General features: G+C 33.2%; 1 non-coding gene across 1 annotated transcript; it reads left to right on the forward strand.

Moving 5' to 3' along the window:
* The first annotated feature begins 12,841 nt into the window (after window positions 1-12,841).
* LOC126016623 (small nucleolar RNA SNORA51) lies at window positions 12,842-12,974 on the forward strand. Its single transcript, XR_007498412.1, has one exon. It is a non-coding gene; the product is annotated as a small nucleolar RNA SNORA51 (small nucleolar RNA).
* Window positions 12,975-18,152: the final 5,178 nt, after the last annotated feature.

Here is an 18,152-nt window from a genome sequence, read left to right on the forward strand (position 1 = left end):
TGTCAGAAATGCTCTCTGCCACAGTGTTGGCAGAAAAGCTGATTTTGCTAAACTGACCTTTCTTTTCCAGACAGATAATACTTGCAGCCTGTAACATGCATTTTTAAACAAACTCTCCTTCTGTGAATGGGTTCCCTGCCTTAGCAATCATCTCACTAACCATGTAACTAGCTTCCACTGATGCAACATTGTCTTTGGTTGCTTTCTTGAAGAAATCTTGTTTCCTCATTAGACATGCTTTAAGACTGTCAACCCGCTTGGCCCTCTCATTTCTTTGATATTTTGCACATTCTTCAGCAAGTTTAGTTGAATAATGGCGTTCCAAGTTGTATTCCTTGTGCACCGCAACTTTCTCTGAGCAAATAAGACATGTGGGGATGCCCCTGAGCACAACAAAGAAATATTGTGTCAACCATTTTTCCTGAAATTGTCTGTGCTCATCATCAATCTTTTTCTTCACTGCAGGCTTTGATGAAGTCATGACGAAGGTATGACAAAATCTAATTCTGTAATAAACTTCTCTCCCTTCTCTCCTTTAGGCCTCCGATAATGCAAGGGACAGCAGCAGAAATGATGTCTGCACTAGGTGCAAAGTATTCACGATTATTCGCTTACTGAATATTTGCAATAAAAAATCGCATTAGTAAGAAAAAAATCGCAAAAAATTGCATCAAACATTTGCATACCCGAACGAAACTGCTCGGGGTATGCAAATGTTTAATATGATTTTTTTTCTTGCTAGGGCGATTTGTATTGCGATTATTTGGTAAGCGAATAATTGCACATACTGCGATATTTGAAGGCCGGCCACGGGCCACAAAATGTTGTATGGACAAAGGGAAATGGCACGTGGGCCACGAATTTGAGACCCCTGCTGCAGAAGCAGAAATAGGGCCACCCTCAGGAAAGGAAACACCTCAGAAAAATCTTAAGGCTTTGATAAGATTATAAAAGGATCATCAAGAGTGAAGACATTTTCCCTCCTGGTGAACACCAAGTTTAACTTTTCTAAGTAGAGAACTCCAGGCTGAAAAAATTCATTTTGTTTGGGGGTTTCTCCTCCTCTTCTTCCTCCCTGTCTTCCTCTTCCCCCTCTTTCTTCTCCCTCCCTGTCCCCTCCTCCTTCCTATTTTCCCTTTCCCTCTCCTCTCCTCTTCTCCTCAGTTTTCCTGGGGCTCTAGCCCACATCTCTAGTCCATCTTGGTGAGAATATCCTGTGCTAACCCATATTTCAAAAAAGAGGGGAGGGTTCGCAACTGCTTATTCTCACAAAATAATCTACTTTCTCTCTTAAGTTGGTTCCTAGTTTCCTGCTTCACCCTTATTGGAACTAATGATAGAAATAAAAAAAAAATTCTTACCTAAAGCAACCCAGATAAAAAATGTTCTGTAAGATGTGACTCGAGCTATAGTACAGCAAGTAGTAAGTAGGTAATATATTTTACTCAGATTCAATCCCTGGCACACCATATGTTCCCCTGAGCCTTCTAGGGGTGATTTCTGTGAGCAGAACCAGGAGTAAACCCAGAGCACCAGCAAGTGAAGCACAAAAACAATAGAAAGTGTGTCCCTTAGGAATGCCTGGTGGTCTCTCTTGGAAGGTCTCTGCTATATTAGCCTAACCAGGGCACTCTCAATAAACTAACTGATGTTTTTTCTGCGTAATTTTGTACTAGAAAATTACTTTACCTCCTATGGATTAGACCTAGTAGGGCCTGTGTTTGATCACCTCCACCTTAACCTTTATGAGGTGGTAGGATACTAGTGTCCATGCCACATAACTGCTCAGAGCAAATGTTTACCACTCCTAAGCATTGCTTGACATTCCCCAAGTGTTCAAGTGTTCAAGGTAGGCAGAGAAGGTAACGACTGTTTTATTAAGCTACCTCCCTGGTTTTAGCTCAAAAGACCAAGGAAAGCTAGGACAAGACTTCAGGGAACTATTGGAATACAGACTTGGAAAGGCCCATGGACACAACTTCAGATCAAGAAAGTATACAAGGGAATATGGGTTGACTATATCATGTGTTAAAGGGAAAAGTATTGGGACTGGGATGCCGTATATGAGAAGGGGCAATAAAATATGATTTTTGTCTTCTGAGTTTGTATTCAAATCTTTCATATAATTCTTAAGAACCTACTAACATAGGAAGTTCTACCTTTGTGCCAACAACAGTTTACTGATATTATTACACACTTATTAATTATGGTAGTTATCTTATCATTAATTCAGAAATTTTTAAATATATATATATTTTATACTAATATTTTTCAACATTTTTAAATTTTTGTATTTACTTAATCTTTACAGAGCAACATAACCTGACCATATCATTTATCATTACAATATTCATTTGAATTTGCTATCATTTGCTTTTATTTTTTTTTACTTTGTGTCCATCTTTTTCATCACCATCCAATGCATTACAGATACTTTTTTCTTTGAAATAAATTCCTCGTCTCTATTAGAACACAGAATTTCTTTTTACTATTTATTTTTTTGTTTTTTTGGACCACACCCAGTGACCCTCAGGGATTTCTCCTGGCTATGCCCTCTGAAATCAATCCTGGCTAGGGGACCATATGGGATGCCAGTAATTGAACCCAGGTTCATCCTGAATCAGCTGTGTTTAAGGCAGCACCCTAGTACTGTACTGTTGCCCCAGTTCCAGAATACAGAATTTCTGAGGAATCATTTATTATACTTTTGTCAAGACTTTCTAATTCACAGCCTATCTTTCAGATATAATTATTATTGGAACAAGAGATATTTCAATAAATTCATGCAAAGTAAAATTATTTAGGAAGAATTAGCCATTCACCTATCTTATTTGTGGGAGGTACACTCAGTGAAACTCAAAGATTACTCCTGGCTATGCACTCAAAAATCGCTTGTGACTTGGGGGACCATATGGAACTCCAGGGGATTGAACTGTGGTCCGTTCTAGGTCAGTCATATGCAAGGCTAAGGCCCTACTAAGCAGTGCCACTGCTCCCCCATATTTATTGATCTTTTACTTCATTGAGTCATATGAAATATGGTAAGGTCTCATTTTAAGATATATATTTCTTTTATAAAAGCTTCATATTCCAAACATGATGTTTTTATGATTATGAAATATTCATAGCATTTAGTTTTTAAGTAATGTAAAAATATTTGTCAAATAATTTTAGCAGCCCAGATTTTAACTTTATTTTTTAAATCTTTTTCATAAACAAATGATTGATCAACATTCAGTGATGTATAAACATCTATAATATTTTTCCACACTTAAAAAATACACCTTTACTGTCTTTTTTCTTATCTTGCAGCTAGTTCTTCAACTAAATAAGACTTGAGTTTGTTTTTTGCTTCCTGCCTACTTAGGTTACGAAGCAATCTATTATAAACTGTCTGAGGTTCTTTACTGGATTTTAAAGTAATCTCATCCCTAATGCTTTCATACAGTAGCTATTTAATCTTCTTCTTGAAATGGGCAGAATAACTTTACCCTTTACTTTTCCAATAAAGTGTTTCTTTGCTCAGAAAAGCAGATAGGACAAAAATAGAGCTAACTCAGGGTATATAACAAATATACACAAAACAATCAGTTCAAATACAAATAAAATGAGTTTAAGTGGCTAATTTTGATATACAAGTAAAGTCTATTTTTAATCTATATGTTTAGCAAGAGACATATGCAAATGATCTTTACTCTCTTTCCATAAAGTTGATATATGTTTTTCCTCATGTGTGGGTGCATGGTGGTCACATCTGGAAATGCTCATGGGTTACTCCTGGCTCTGTATTTAGGAATTACTCCTGGTACTGTTAAAGAGACTATGTGAGAAGCCAAGGATAGAATCAAAATTGAGCTGCATGCAAGGCAAATTCCCTACTCACTTTACTATTTATTCTGCCCTAACAGCATATTCCTTTTTTTTTTTTTTTGGTTTGTTTTTGGGGCTACACCCAGTGATGCTCAGGGGTTACTCCTGGCTATGCTTTCAGAAATTTCTCCTAGCTTGGGGACCAGGTATCGAACCCCAGTCCATTCTAGATCAGCCACATGCGAAGCAAATGCCCTACTGCTGCGCCACTTCACCAGCACCAAAACAATCAACTTAAATATTTTTTACTGGTTATATATAAAAAGAATAAAATGAAAATATTTTATGACCCAAATATAAAAATGAGTATATCAATATCTAGTTATTGTATACACTGGGAAAATAATATAAGTGATTTATTCGTGGTGTCCTAAAACTGATTGATTATTTAATAAAATCATTGTTAGATAGTTCAATGCAGTTAATAGAAATTATTAAGACAAATAGTTTATTACCACTTTTTTTTTTCAATTTACAGCTGTAATTGCATGCAGGATTCATGAAAACCTCTCTAAGATTTATGGTGTTCCAAAGTTTTTGAATATTGATTTTTTTTGTTATATACTAGAGGAGGGAGATAGATTTATAAGAAAAACTATATTAATTCTTAGAAATTGCACTATTACTCATGAATTTAATTTCCTAATAATTCCACACAAAGTGAATTTCTTTATTATCCCAAATGAAAGAGCATGTATTTAGTTAATGACATAAAACTGCAAAAATACATTATTTAAAAAGACGGCCAGTGAGATATCACAGCCCATAAAAATCATAGCACATAAGAGTCAGTTGGTACTACATGCAGTCCCCAATGCCTACCAGGAGTTATTCTGGAGTATTGAGCCAGGAAGAAGCCCTTAACACATTTTATGTAGCCCAATATCTATTTCCTTCCATATAAATTGTCTCTAATTTTTCAGAATAAAATTTCATCAAAAATACATACTTTCATTTATACTTATGCTTATAATTAAAATAGAAAATTACCTATTATGTAGAAATGAAATAATATTTTGAATAAAAATATATTTCAATTGAAAATAATTTGAGATCATCTTTAGAGGGCAGCACTTAACTAGAGAAAGGAGTTTTTTAGGTCTATATGGAAATTTATATAGCAGCACCATTAAAACTTGCAGTTAACTCTTTTAGACTATTAACTATCATTAGTTCATAAATTCCTATATTAAGGCACTGTATAGGATCACTTGATATTGATTTTAATGTATAATATAGTTGAAATTAGTTAGAAATAAAGCAATATGTAAAATTTCGAAGCAAACCAATCCACACTTTAGTAACCATGTTTTGTGAAAAAGAAGAGAGAATCAATCCATTTATTTCCTTTGTGTGCGAGGATGTCACACCCAGTAGTGCTCAAGGATTACTCCTAGCTTTGTATTTAAGAACCACTCCAGTGCTGCCAGTGATCTAACTAGAATGAACAAGGTACCAAGCAAGCACTAATAGATTAAAACCAATGAGGCACTCTGTATTATTTTACAAAAAGAGATCTAAAGCTAAGCACAATAAAATATCAGAGGACATATATTTCACATTACTTACTTGCTTTAAAATATAAAGCAGGATAATTAAAAATTCAATATATAAAATAGTTAATATTGTTTTGTTCCTAGTCATGACAATATTTTATTGTGAATAATATTTATTTTGAAAAATATTTATTTTATTTTGAATAATTCAATATTTTATATAAAATATTCAACTATTTTTTATAATTATATGTGGCAAATGGAAAATTCTATTTGCATACAATCATTTTTGGGGATATTCACTTCATAATCTTGTTCATCTTTCTGTTGTTAATGATTTTTGTTTGTTTGTTTGTTGTTGGCTTTTGAGCCACATCTAGAGGCACAAAGGTGTTACTCGTGACTCTGCACTCAGAAATCATTCCTGGCAGGTTCCAGGGACTTTATGTGATGCCTGGATTAAAACCTAGTCCATTCAGTCCAAGACAATGCCCTACATGCAGGGCTTTCACTCCAGCCCCAATGATGAATTTTTTGTCAAGATTGAAAACAACTAAGACATGTTCAGAATTGTACAGGATGGAGGAGATAATTCATATGTCAAGCACATGACTTGCATGCCTCGGGTCCTGATTTGTTTCATTGTACCCTCTATCATCCCTGTATCACTGAATGGACTCTTAAAAATGACCTTAACCCTTTGAATAGCACGAGGTGTAACCTTGGTGGCTCTGAGCTTTCCTATAAGAAAGCATTAAACAATCAATCTTGCACCAAAGAAACAGAATATCATATGGAGTTGTTTAGGTACCCTAAAATATTAGTAGATGTGGCACCCTATGAGAAAAATTATAACAAATTATGTAAATTTGACTCAAAATCTTAGTACACAGTGTTGGAGATTAGATTATTATTTATTTGGGGGGAAACCATAGACAGAGTACATTGGATTGGGAACTTGCCTACCATTCTGCTGATCAGGGTTTGATTCCTGGGACCACATATGTTTTCCTAAGCACAGAGTTGGGAAAATACCTGAATAATCCCATAGGTAAGACCAAAACCCAATATAATGTAAAAATAGAGTGAGCTAACTCCACATAAAATTGAAGATTTTGGATCTGATTAGAACCATCATTTTAAAATTTTCTTATTCAAAAAAAAAAAAAACAAAAAAACAACAACATTTGAACACCTAATTGTAGTAACCTGATCTAAGAACTGTGACCCAAAATATTTAACATAGGCTACCTTCTCATGGAATTACTAGTGTATATTTTGTTTTGTTTTGTTTTTGACTTTTGGGTTTTGGCTACATGCAGCGGCACTTGGGTGTAACTCCTGGCTCAGAAATCACTCCTGGCAGGCTTGTGGGTCTATATGGGATGTTGGAGATCGAATTCAGGTCCGTCCTGGGTCAACAATATGCAAGGCAAATACCCTACTGCTGTGCTATTGCTTTAGTCCCATATTCTTATTTTACATTAGATATTTGTGCAAATGTGTCCATGTGTATGTGCAAGTGGATAAAAAGAGGCAGTTGTTTGGAAAAAGTTTGAGTTCTATTAAGATTAAAAACCTGTTCCCTTGTGGTAATGAATTACATTCTAATACAAAATTTTCTTCAATGTAACAAATTTACAATTGTAGAGAATGCATTTTCTGCAACATTTTGGGGATGTTGCCTGTTATCTTAATCTGTAAGGATTGAAGACTTTAAAATGTAAGTGCATTAAAAAGCAATGAAAAAGTAACGTATTTAAAATTATATTCAATCTATAAAATATAACTGCTAACATGATCAATTAATATTTTAATTGGTTAATAATGGTTGATTAATAAAATAGCTTGAATTTACATAATGAATTTAAGGTCATCTTATATTCAACCATAATTATTTTTGCCCAATTAATTTTGTATTTTAAAATACATTATTTTAAAGGTTTTACTTGATTATTAATAATTATGTTAGCCCAGAACAGAGATTTTAAAAAACAAAACTGAAGACTACTTTTTATAACAATGCATGCTTTTTTATTCAAATGAAGCATCAGAAACTCATGTAAAAGCGAGATGATTATGAATGTAGGTTTATCAAGAAGTTTATACCCTTGAAAAATTGGCCTTGACTAATTTTCAATTTGAACTAAGTGACTAAATTTAGACAAGCCTTTATGTTGTCAAATATCAATTTCAATGTGCTTCATGGAATACTCACTGTGAAGCTTAAATTTGAATGGTTTACATTTAAACTACTAGAGAGAACAGAGCATTTATTCAAGGATAGGATACAATGCTTATCTTAGATTAAATATACTCAGACACTATAATGTAGCTGTAATTTTTAGCATGGTATAAAATCAGGCACAGAAAAGAAAATAACATGCTTATTTGTATCTTTATATCTGCCTCCAAAGCCATTTTCTTTCTTCTTATTAAATTACATTACTTACCTGGATTATTTTCTCTTCTCAATATTGAGTTGGAATTTTTATTTGGTAATATATATACATATATATACATATATACATATATATAAAACACCAAAGTGGATATAACCGAATTTTTTTTCAATTCAGTTTATATTTTTGAGTACCACATTATGGAAAGCTAAATTCCCTTTTGTTACACTAATACTTAGTAAACCATCAGTTTCTTTCATTAAATATATAGGGATTAATTAAAGATAGAGCTAATGCTTTAAGGTGCTTACCTTGCATAATTTTGACCCCAGTTTAAGCCCTGGAACCACATATGGCTTACCAAGCACAGTCAGGACTGACCTTTAGACACAAAGTCAAGAGGATGTATTGAGGACCTCTAAGCGTAGCCCTTTTCTTAAATATAAGCAAATACCTGTGTCCATTATAATTTGTTCAAACTCACACATTGTTTTCTATAACTGTACTCTTATTTTCATGTACCATATTTTCCCACTTCAAAGTTTACAGAATTTCAAATGAATATTTGTATATAATGAATTGCATTTGTTTGCTGTGCCTTAAGACAGTTTGCTATTTTAGGATAAATATAATTAGGAGGGGAGTTTATTTCTGCCTCTGCTCTCAAAAATTAACCCCTGGCAGTGATGCCAGAAATCTGTGGTGCCAGAGATCGAACATGAATTGGTAGTGTGTAGGCAAGAACTTTACACACTGTAAAGTCACTTTAGAATTAGTTTTAGAGATAACTAGGCATAGTCAAAATCTTTTAAATTATCTGTTGTCCATTCCATGAACAACATAACAGTATAATATAAAATTAGTGATAACTTTTCATGTTTTTTTATTTCCTATATGAAACAAAAACTTCAAAATATTTCTGATAAAATAAAAAATCTGCAAGAGTATCTTTCTTTTGTCCACTATAACCATCTTTTCATTAAGTATGAAAAATGTGAATGTTTTCTTTATTTCTGTTTTTGGGCCACACTCCACAGTGCTTAGAAATTATTACTGGCTGAGTTCAGAATCACTCTACAGGGATATGGGGAATGATATGGATTTCTGGGTTAGAACTAGGGTTGGCCTTGTATCAGGCAAGCACCCTACCTACTGTACTATGCTTTGCAGCTATAAATGTTTTGTTATAATGATTTTTTTTATTAAATTTCACAATATAATTAAGTTATATAAGAAAAGGGAAATAGAAATGTCTATTTGTCAAGAAATAGGAAGAAAATTAAAAAATAATAATTAAATTGTTTTAAAAGTAGTTTCCATTGTTTGCATATTAAAATTCAATGAGAAAATATACAAGTATACTTGGATAGAGATTGTTTAAGAAATTCTAATCAAATCAAAGACAATAACTTTGCTTACTAGTTTGTGCACTGAACAATATACTTAGGGGTCTAGAGATAGTACAGTGAGTAGGACACAGAGACCTGGGTTGGATCTATGTCACCCGGTAGGGCCCAAAGAGTGATACCTGAGCTCAGAACCAGGAGTAAATACTACTGGCTATGCTGTCCAAAACAACCACTACCTTCCACCCCACCCCCCAAAAGAAGAGAAAAATGACCTTGGGGTCTTGACAGAAAGAGTAAGCAGTGGTATGTGATTTGAACAGTTATAACCCACCACTGTGCACCCAAATACAGAGCATTATTTCTACTGACTGTTAGTTTTATAAAACCCCAATCTGCCACTTCCCACCCACAAGTGATCCTGAGGTCATATTAGTTAATAATTTCTAATAGTGAATTTGAAATATGAGAAAAGCTCACAAAACTAAATTCAATTAGAAAACACTATACAAAGACCTGGCTGATCTTTGATGAATAAGAAATCAGTTTCTATTTATAATAGCCGAATGTAAACTTATGAAAGTGAGTTTACCCCACTATTCTTAAAGTGATATATTTGACAGTATGATATTTATCAGTAAGTATTGACATCATAATGGATGCATGAACAGTAAAGTATACTTGAATTACATTTGTTCTAAAGTAGATAGACAATTCTAATTAGAAGTTTATAAAAATTGACATTAGATTTAGATATGACTAGAACTTTCTTTAATTGGGAGTAGAGTGGGTGGTTGTGGATTAGATAGTCTATGGGGAAAATGCTTGCTTAATACAAAACTAACCCTGATACAGTCCCTGATCTATCGTATACATTTTCATGAGTAACTATAGGGTAAAAACTTGGATTCAGAACCAAGCTTAAGTCTTGATCATAGCCCTATCTCCATTAAAAATTAAGAGAGAGAGTAAGAGAGAGAGAAGAGAGATTCCCTCATACAAGCCCAGGGGCCCAGGGCCATTTATTTTGTCTGTTGGTCTAGTTGTTAGGCTTGAGGATACAATGCTGATAGTGACAGGGGGGTGTATAGGGTTAAACCTAGCAAATTTTATGTATTATGTGGATGGTAACTCTATACTTCCAGATTGGTCAGCAGTTTAATTGTTCACAGATCAATTTCAATGTCTTTTTCTTTCAGTAAATCAAGCTATTTATTTTTACTAAAAAATAGCGTGAGAGATATAATGGGAGGTAATGAGGCAGGTTATGAGAAAGAAAGAGAGGCACAGCAAAACATTGAGAAAGACAGAAAAACAGAGAGACAGGCATATATATATATATATATATATATATATATATATATATAGAGAGAGAGAGAGAGAGAGAGAGAGAGAGAGAGAGAGATTTGTTCAATATAGAACAAGAACTTCCCTGGGGGGGGTATGGAAAAGAGATACATATTCAAGAGAAAATAATGGCTCAGAAAAAAATATCCAGTCATTTTTCATGGTATAGTTGAACAATTAATATTTTAAAAATACTTATGATTGTAACTGATTTGTAACTGTTGGAACTCTTAATTGCTAAATCATATCTAATGCAAAAATCAAGGACTAAAGTACTTAAAAATCATACCTTAAGGTTCATATGGAAACACATAATTAGATTATAAAATATTATTGTGGTATTAGTTATAGGAATTTTTATTTACAATATTGTTTTTATTCAGGAATATTTTGAAAGCTTTAAACAAAACACTGACCTTCCAAGTACTACTATGTGATTTGAAAATATCTGGCACAAAAGAGTTCCAAAATAATAGGCCTGTCCTGTCAATAAATAGATGAACTATTTTTAAAAAAATATATTAATGATAATGCTAAGGTAATATTATTGTAAATGTACTGAGATAACTTATTTTAAAGTGCACATACAATTAGACAATTTTGCTCTATGTATTATTATTATTGAAATATAGGTCTCCTTTTATCTTTTTATTTTATTTTTTACTTCCTTATTTTCCACTTCTTTTTACTTTATGGATGGAAGAAAATCAACATTTACTTTCTGGCTTGGAAATGAACTAATGTTCTGGAATGTAAATTATCTTTTAAATTTCAATTATCCTCTGCTTTATTAAAGATACACAATGAATTCTTTGAATACTACTAATTGGTGTGTAATAAAATGGTGATACAATAGAAAAAAGATTTATCATTAAACTGAGGACACGGAGGAGATGGCTGGGTGGTAGAGCTCTTTATATTCAATTTTACTTTACTTTATGCACTTTAGATATTCAGCCCTAGATACCAACTCTGAATTCCATGTCTCACATGCATACACATGTATGCATATGAGGACAGACAAAAAATGCACCAATAACTCTATATCTTCTATATATCTAACATTATCAACTATATATGTAATTTACTTGCATATGTATATATTTTGTTCACTCCTCTGTAACATATCTATAAAATTATCATGGTGTTCAAATCACCACGTATCATTATCCATAAATCTTGAATAGCGAAATAAACCTACTTTTCTTAATCCACTCTAGAAAGTGCAGCAAAACAAAACCTTATCCAATTATTTCCACACTCTTAAAACATTTGAGTCATGATAGAATTAGAAAGAAAGCTTATTATTATGTACCCCACTATTTATTGCAGCACTCAGTATAATAGCCAAATCTTGGAACCAACCTCGATGTCCAACAACAGATGAATGGATCATTAAGATGTGGTACATATATACAATGGAATATTACATGGCAGTTAGAAATGATACAATCACAGACTTTGCAGCAACGTGGATGGACCTAGATCATGTTATGTTAAACGAAGTAAGTCAGAAGACAAAAGAAAAACACAGAATGGTAGCACTATTCTGAAACACCTAGAACACATAAAAAACAAAAAAATGACATTGAAGAAGCATAACTGCTAGAACCACAAAGAAAGACTTCATAAACTCCATTCCCTGATCTGCACAGCCACCAAGATCTTTAGAAACAGGACTGATTTTACCATCCAAGATAAAGTAGAAGTCTTCCACATACCACGAAAGCAGCAAGAGGAGAATAAATGATCTATTTTTTTGACGTCTTTATTTTGGTGTGGAGATTAAGGTTGATGTCTCCAATATTTTATTTTATTTTGTTTTGTCTTTTTCTTTCTTTTTTGCACTTGAGTATGATTTGATTTCAGAACCGAGATTATTGTGTGGTGCCTGTCTTTATTGTTGTGGTGCTTATCGGTTATTTAATTCGATATTTTTTTGTGTGTGTATTGTTGTGGTATTTTAATTATTTTTTTCACATCCTCTCTCAAACTGAGGTTGGAAGCCTCTAGACAGGACTCTGCCTATTTTCAGCATATTTGATTTTTGATTGAGAAGAGGACATATTAGGTGATGGGTATTCCCCTGATTCAATGTGAATATGTATCCAAAATACTACAGTGAAAGATATGTAAGCCATTATGAAAAAAAAATTGTGTTTTTAATCAGAAATTTTCTTTGACTTACATGTATTATTATTATATCAATTATATTATATGTTATGTTATGTCACTATATTATGTTATATTAGTTTACCTCATTATGTTAATCAATTTTGTCCTTTAAATGAATTTTTACTTTAAAAAAAAACAAAAAAAAAAACAACTTTAGTTTGCTCTGAAGAAAAAAAATAAATAAAATAAATAAAAGATAAGATAAGGCCTCCCAAATCTTACCACAGGCTGTGTTCTTTACACTGGCTGTATAGAAAGAGAAGGTACAGTAAAGGCACCCCATATACACCTCAACACAGGCCCCTTGCCGGGTATGTATTGTGAATTGGGGGACAAAAAAAAAAGAAAGAAAGCTTAGGATGAGTGACTGAAAAAGACTATTTTCTCCAATAAGCTCATTTATTTTGTCCTTTTCATTCTCACATTCAAGCTCTTCATTATAAGTCATTTGCTTTGTAGATTCTCTTTTTTTTAATTAAATCTTTTTTTCTTTTTTTTATTTAAACACCTTGATTACATACATGATTGTGTTTGAGTTTCAGTCATGTAAAGAACACCACCCATCACCAGTGCAACATTTCCATCACCAATGTCCCAAGTCTCCCTCCTCCCCACCCGACCCCCGCCTGTACTCTAAACAGGCTCTCCATTTCCCTCATACATTCTTATTATTAGGAAAGTTCAAAATGTAGTTATTTCTCTAACTAAACTCATTACTCTTTGTGGTGAGCTTCCTGTGGTGAGCTGGAACTTCCAGCTCTTTTCTCTTTTGTGTCTGAAAATTATTATTGCAAGAATGTCTTTCATTTTTCTTAAAACCCATAGATGAGTGAGACCATTCTGCGTTTTTCTCTCTCTCTCTCTGACTTATTTCACTCAGCATAATAGATTCCGTGTACATCCATGTATAGGAAAATTTCATGACTTCATCTCTCCTGACAGCTGCATAATATTCCATTGTGTATATGTACCACAATTTCTTTAGCCATTCGTCTGTTGAAGGGCATCTTGGTTGTTTCCAGAGTCTTGCTATGGTAAATAGTGCTGCAATGAATATAGGTGTAAGGAAGGGGTTTTTGTATTGTATTTTTGTGTTCCTAGGGTATATTCCTAGGAGTGGTATAGCTGGATCGTATGGGAGCTCTATTTTCAGTTTTTGGAGGAATCTCCATATCGCTTTCCATAAAGGTTGAACTAGACGGCATTCCCACCAGCAGTGGATAAGAGTTCCTTTCTCCCCACATCCCTGCCAACACTGTTTATTCTCATTCTTTGTGATGTGTGCCATTCTCTGTGGTGTGAGGTGGTATCTCATCGTTGTTTTGATTTGCATCTCCCTGATGATTAGTGATGTGGAGCACTTTTTCATGTGTCTTTGGCCATTTGTATTTCTTCTTTGTCAAAGTGTCTGTTCATTTCTTCTCCCCATTTTTTTGATGGGATTAGATGTTTTTTTCTTGTAAAGTTCTGTCAGTGCCTTACCTTGCAATAACTACATTTCTCATGACAGAAAGATACTTTCCTTCAGTTCCCCCCCAAATGTAATGTGTTTTTCAAAACCCCAAGTCAGATTAGAAGATATTTTTGTCTAATATCAGACAGTGTAATAAATATGAATTAGAATCTTACTCCTCATTTTCTCCCTAACTAGTGAAGGAATATTGGAAGTTTATAAGACTAATCTATTTGAATATTTGAGAATAATTATTTGGAGTCAGTCATAGTTTCATGAGTTACAAATATACGTTGGCATTGTTGAAGTTTTCTAGTTCATTTTTGGGGGTCTACACCCAGTGACGCTCAGGGCTTACTCCTGGATATGTGCTTAGAAATTTCTCCTGGCTTGGGGGATCATATGGGATGCTGGGGGAATCGTGCTGCTGCGCTACAACTAAAGCCCCTTTCTAGTTCATTTTCAAGGATCTTTTTCTAGTCCCAATTATTAGGCTGCCTTTTCTGGAAATTATGTATACATATATCTATATAAAGAGAAAGGCTAATTTACTTTAGAGTAGCATAAATGGTATCCATCTTGAATGTTACAATATCGTAGTTCTTTTTAAGACTAAAAAGAAAAATGAGAGTCCTTGTCATTTGGAAATAAGACCAGGGAATAGATTTATAACGGAAAAGAAAACCATTAAGTAGATGAGATCAATAGATGTCAAGCGCATGAAGGATTCTTGTTACACCTTAAGAAAAGTAGTGACTTTTAGTTATAGACATAAGGATTTATAAATGTAATCTAAAAGCCTTCCCATTTAATTGACAAAATTTAAAAGCTGAAAATAAAATGAGCATTAGATCATGAATTGTAATAGGCCATATTCTATCTTTAAAAAGTGTCTAATTCTAAAGTATAACCTTGATTAAACTGAAATCGAATGTTTTTCATAAAATATATCATGGTTGTTTAAAAATTTTCCTATAATTTGTTATGTATTTTGTGCAAGAAAATGATTGCAATCAGAACCCAATTTACGATAAAATGTATTTTGAAATATATCTTCATGATCACATTTTACAATTCACGGATAAATATTAGTTTTATTTTATCTTCATTTTGAAATTATTTAAATTAATTTAAATTATGCAAACTCTTTTAATCTTACAATTGATTTGAGTTATTTATTTACAATCAAATAAATTACATGAGTAATTAAAAATTAATGCAAACTAGTGAGTTTTACTCACAGAAATGTTTTTTGAGCCTCAAACTGCTAATTATGAGATAAAAGTAGACTAGATACAACAAACATTTTTGTAAGATACAAAATTTTTTAAATACATAATGTATATGTTTTACCTTATCAGGCATTATTGTCTTATATATCTTTAGAATAAGCTTCTTTTTGAGACATATTAATGTGACATATCTTTTTGAGACATATTGGATATAATCTAGAAGTAATATAAAAACAAATGATACTTGTGATAAATTATTTTTGTTTGTTATCAGCACAACTAACAAAAGATTTTTGAATGAAATTTTAATTACTTGTAAGTATCTATATATCTATTTATAGGTATATATAGAGAGAGGTTTATTTTCAAACGTTGGAATATTTGTATGCCTGTTATCTATTCAATATAAAACTGCAGTTAGTGACTATTTTTTTAATTGGGGTCATTTGCTTATTAAGTTCTCGAAATACTCTAAACCACAATCAGACAAATTAAAATATTTTATATCAAAAATACTTTTATATTGAATGTATTCCAACATTTCACTTTATATTGGTAAAATTTATCTATGAATCATGCATTTACTCACAATAAGTTATCATTCTCTTACTGTTCTTAATTTGCTAACTTGTTATTTCTACATTTTTTTTGTTTTTTTTTCAGGCCACACCAGTTTGATGCTCAGGGGTTATTTCTGGCTAAGCGCTCAGAAATTGCCCCTGGTTTGGGGGGACCATATGGGATGCCGGAGAATCGAACTGCAGTCCTTCCTTGGCTAGTGCTTGCAAGGCAGACACCTTACCTCTAGCGCCACCTCGCTGGTCCCTATTTCTACATTTTATAGTTATTAATTTTACACTTCTAGTATTTTAAAATAGGGTTAAAATTTGTTGATTAGGAAAATAACATAGATTAATTTGTATTGCTTTGTTTCAGTATTGCTCAGGGTTTATTCCTGGTTCTGCACTCAAAATTCAGACCTGGTGGACTTGCGACAATACAAGGTGCCAGGGATCATATGAGGGTTGGCTGAATGTAAGGCAACCACTCTACTTGCTGTAGTCCCTTCTTTCATAGGCAAATTTTTATAGGTTGAACTATTCTAGATTTATCATTATCATAAAAAAGAGAATACTGAGGAAATATTACTAAACAATATATTTTATTGAAGTCATTTGAGATATTTAGACAGTTTAACGGAAAATTAATTTCCTTGAGACTTTTAAAAATATTGTAAGGATGTCACAAACTATGCAATTATTCACTGATATTCTTTATATTTTACAATCTGGTCAATTTTTTTTGAACTCTTACAAATGTTCCATTAGAGGACTCCAGTAATATTTTTTGTTGTGTTGTTTTTGTTTTTGGGTCACACCCAGCAGTGCTCAGGGGTTATTCCTGGCTCCAGGCTCAGAAATTGCTCCTGGTAGGCACGGGGGACCATATGAGGTGCTGGGATTCAAACCGATGATCTCCTGCCTGAAAGGCAAATGCCTTACCTCCATGCTATCTCTCCGGCCCCGGACTCCAGTAATATATAATTGTATTAAATAATTATTTTTTTCCTGATTGGCACCATAAGATTTCACATTATGCATGTAAATTTGGCATTAAGAAATGTGAACATAAAGTTCTTATTAGGCAAAGCATGTGTTATCTATGTTCTGATCTGTAATTTCTATTTAGAGGTTTCTATTGACCATCAAAATGTACTTGGTTAACTCAGCAGAGTAACTTTTAGTTCTTTCTCTAAATGTTATTTTCTAAATATTCCACCATATTTAAGGGCTCACCTTATTAATTAACCTTTCCTAAAAGAGTTTATCCTGAATTTTTAACCTATTAAAGTCAGAATATTACATATTTTTAGTTTTGTTTGGTTGATATCAAGTAATTTTAGGTGTTCATACTGAATTTTGACTAAAGAGATGAATTTATACGAGACACATTTATTATTTTAATCTTATTTATGTATGCATATATTTATGTTTAGTTTATATATTTATTTAGGTCTTTGGAGCCCCACCACTCAGTGGTCACAGGTTACTCTTGGATCTGCACTTAGGAATCACTCCAGGTGTTGTTCAGGGAATCATATGGGATGCTGGAAATCAAATCAGGGTGGTTTGTATTCAAGTCGGGAACCCTTCCTGCTATTGTCTCTCTATTCCTATTAATAACTAACCTTTAAAGTGACATTTTATTCTCAGATATAAAACTATTTGCTGATGGTTTTATATCACAGTACTATCTCATATCATATCATCTTATGTTTTGTTTTGTTTTTGTTTTGGGGCCACACCTGGTGGAGCTCAGAGGTTACTCCTGGTTCTTGACTCAGAAATCGCTCTGTCCAGTGCCCAAAACAAATAAAAGAGGAACAACACAAACTCTCGACTACACATTATACCACACAGAAACCAGCAACAGCAGAAACAGCAACACAGAGAGAACAGGTATGTAATCAGCCTTCTACTACAGAGGTCCACAATAATCCCTTAGGGATCTTATACAGGATCACAGGTAAAGAATACCACGGGAAATTACTGATCTCAATGGAAGCATCCCATAACAATGTTTTAATGCTTTAATCTTACTATATTTAAAATAACCTCTCAGTTTTTCTATCCACAGGCGTTCTTGGATACAAAGGGTGGACAAGATGGTATCTTGGGGCTCAGGCACACGAGATACCATACCCAGCTTGCATTACAAGAATATCCCTATAAAACTCTTTAACATACCCTTTATCTCTAGGTTATACCTTCTTTTAGGACTTAAAGCACGTGACCAGCCAGACCAACAAAGCAGCAACTGTGACCTTCAGA

This window comes from Suncus etruscus, chromosome 8, assembly GCF_024139225.1.
Source record: "Suncus etruscus isolate mSunEtr1 chromosome 8, mSunEtr1.pri.cur, whole genome shotgun sequence".
NCBI classification, from domain to species: Eukaryota; Metazoa; Chordata; class Mammalia; order Eulipotyphla; family Soricidae; genus Suncus; species Suncus etruscus.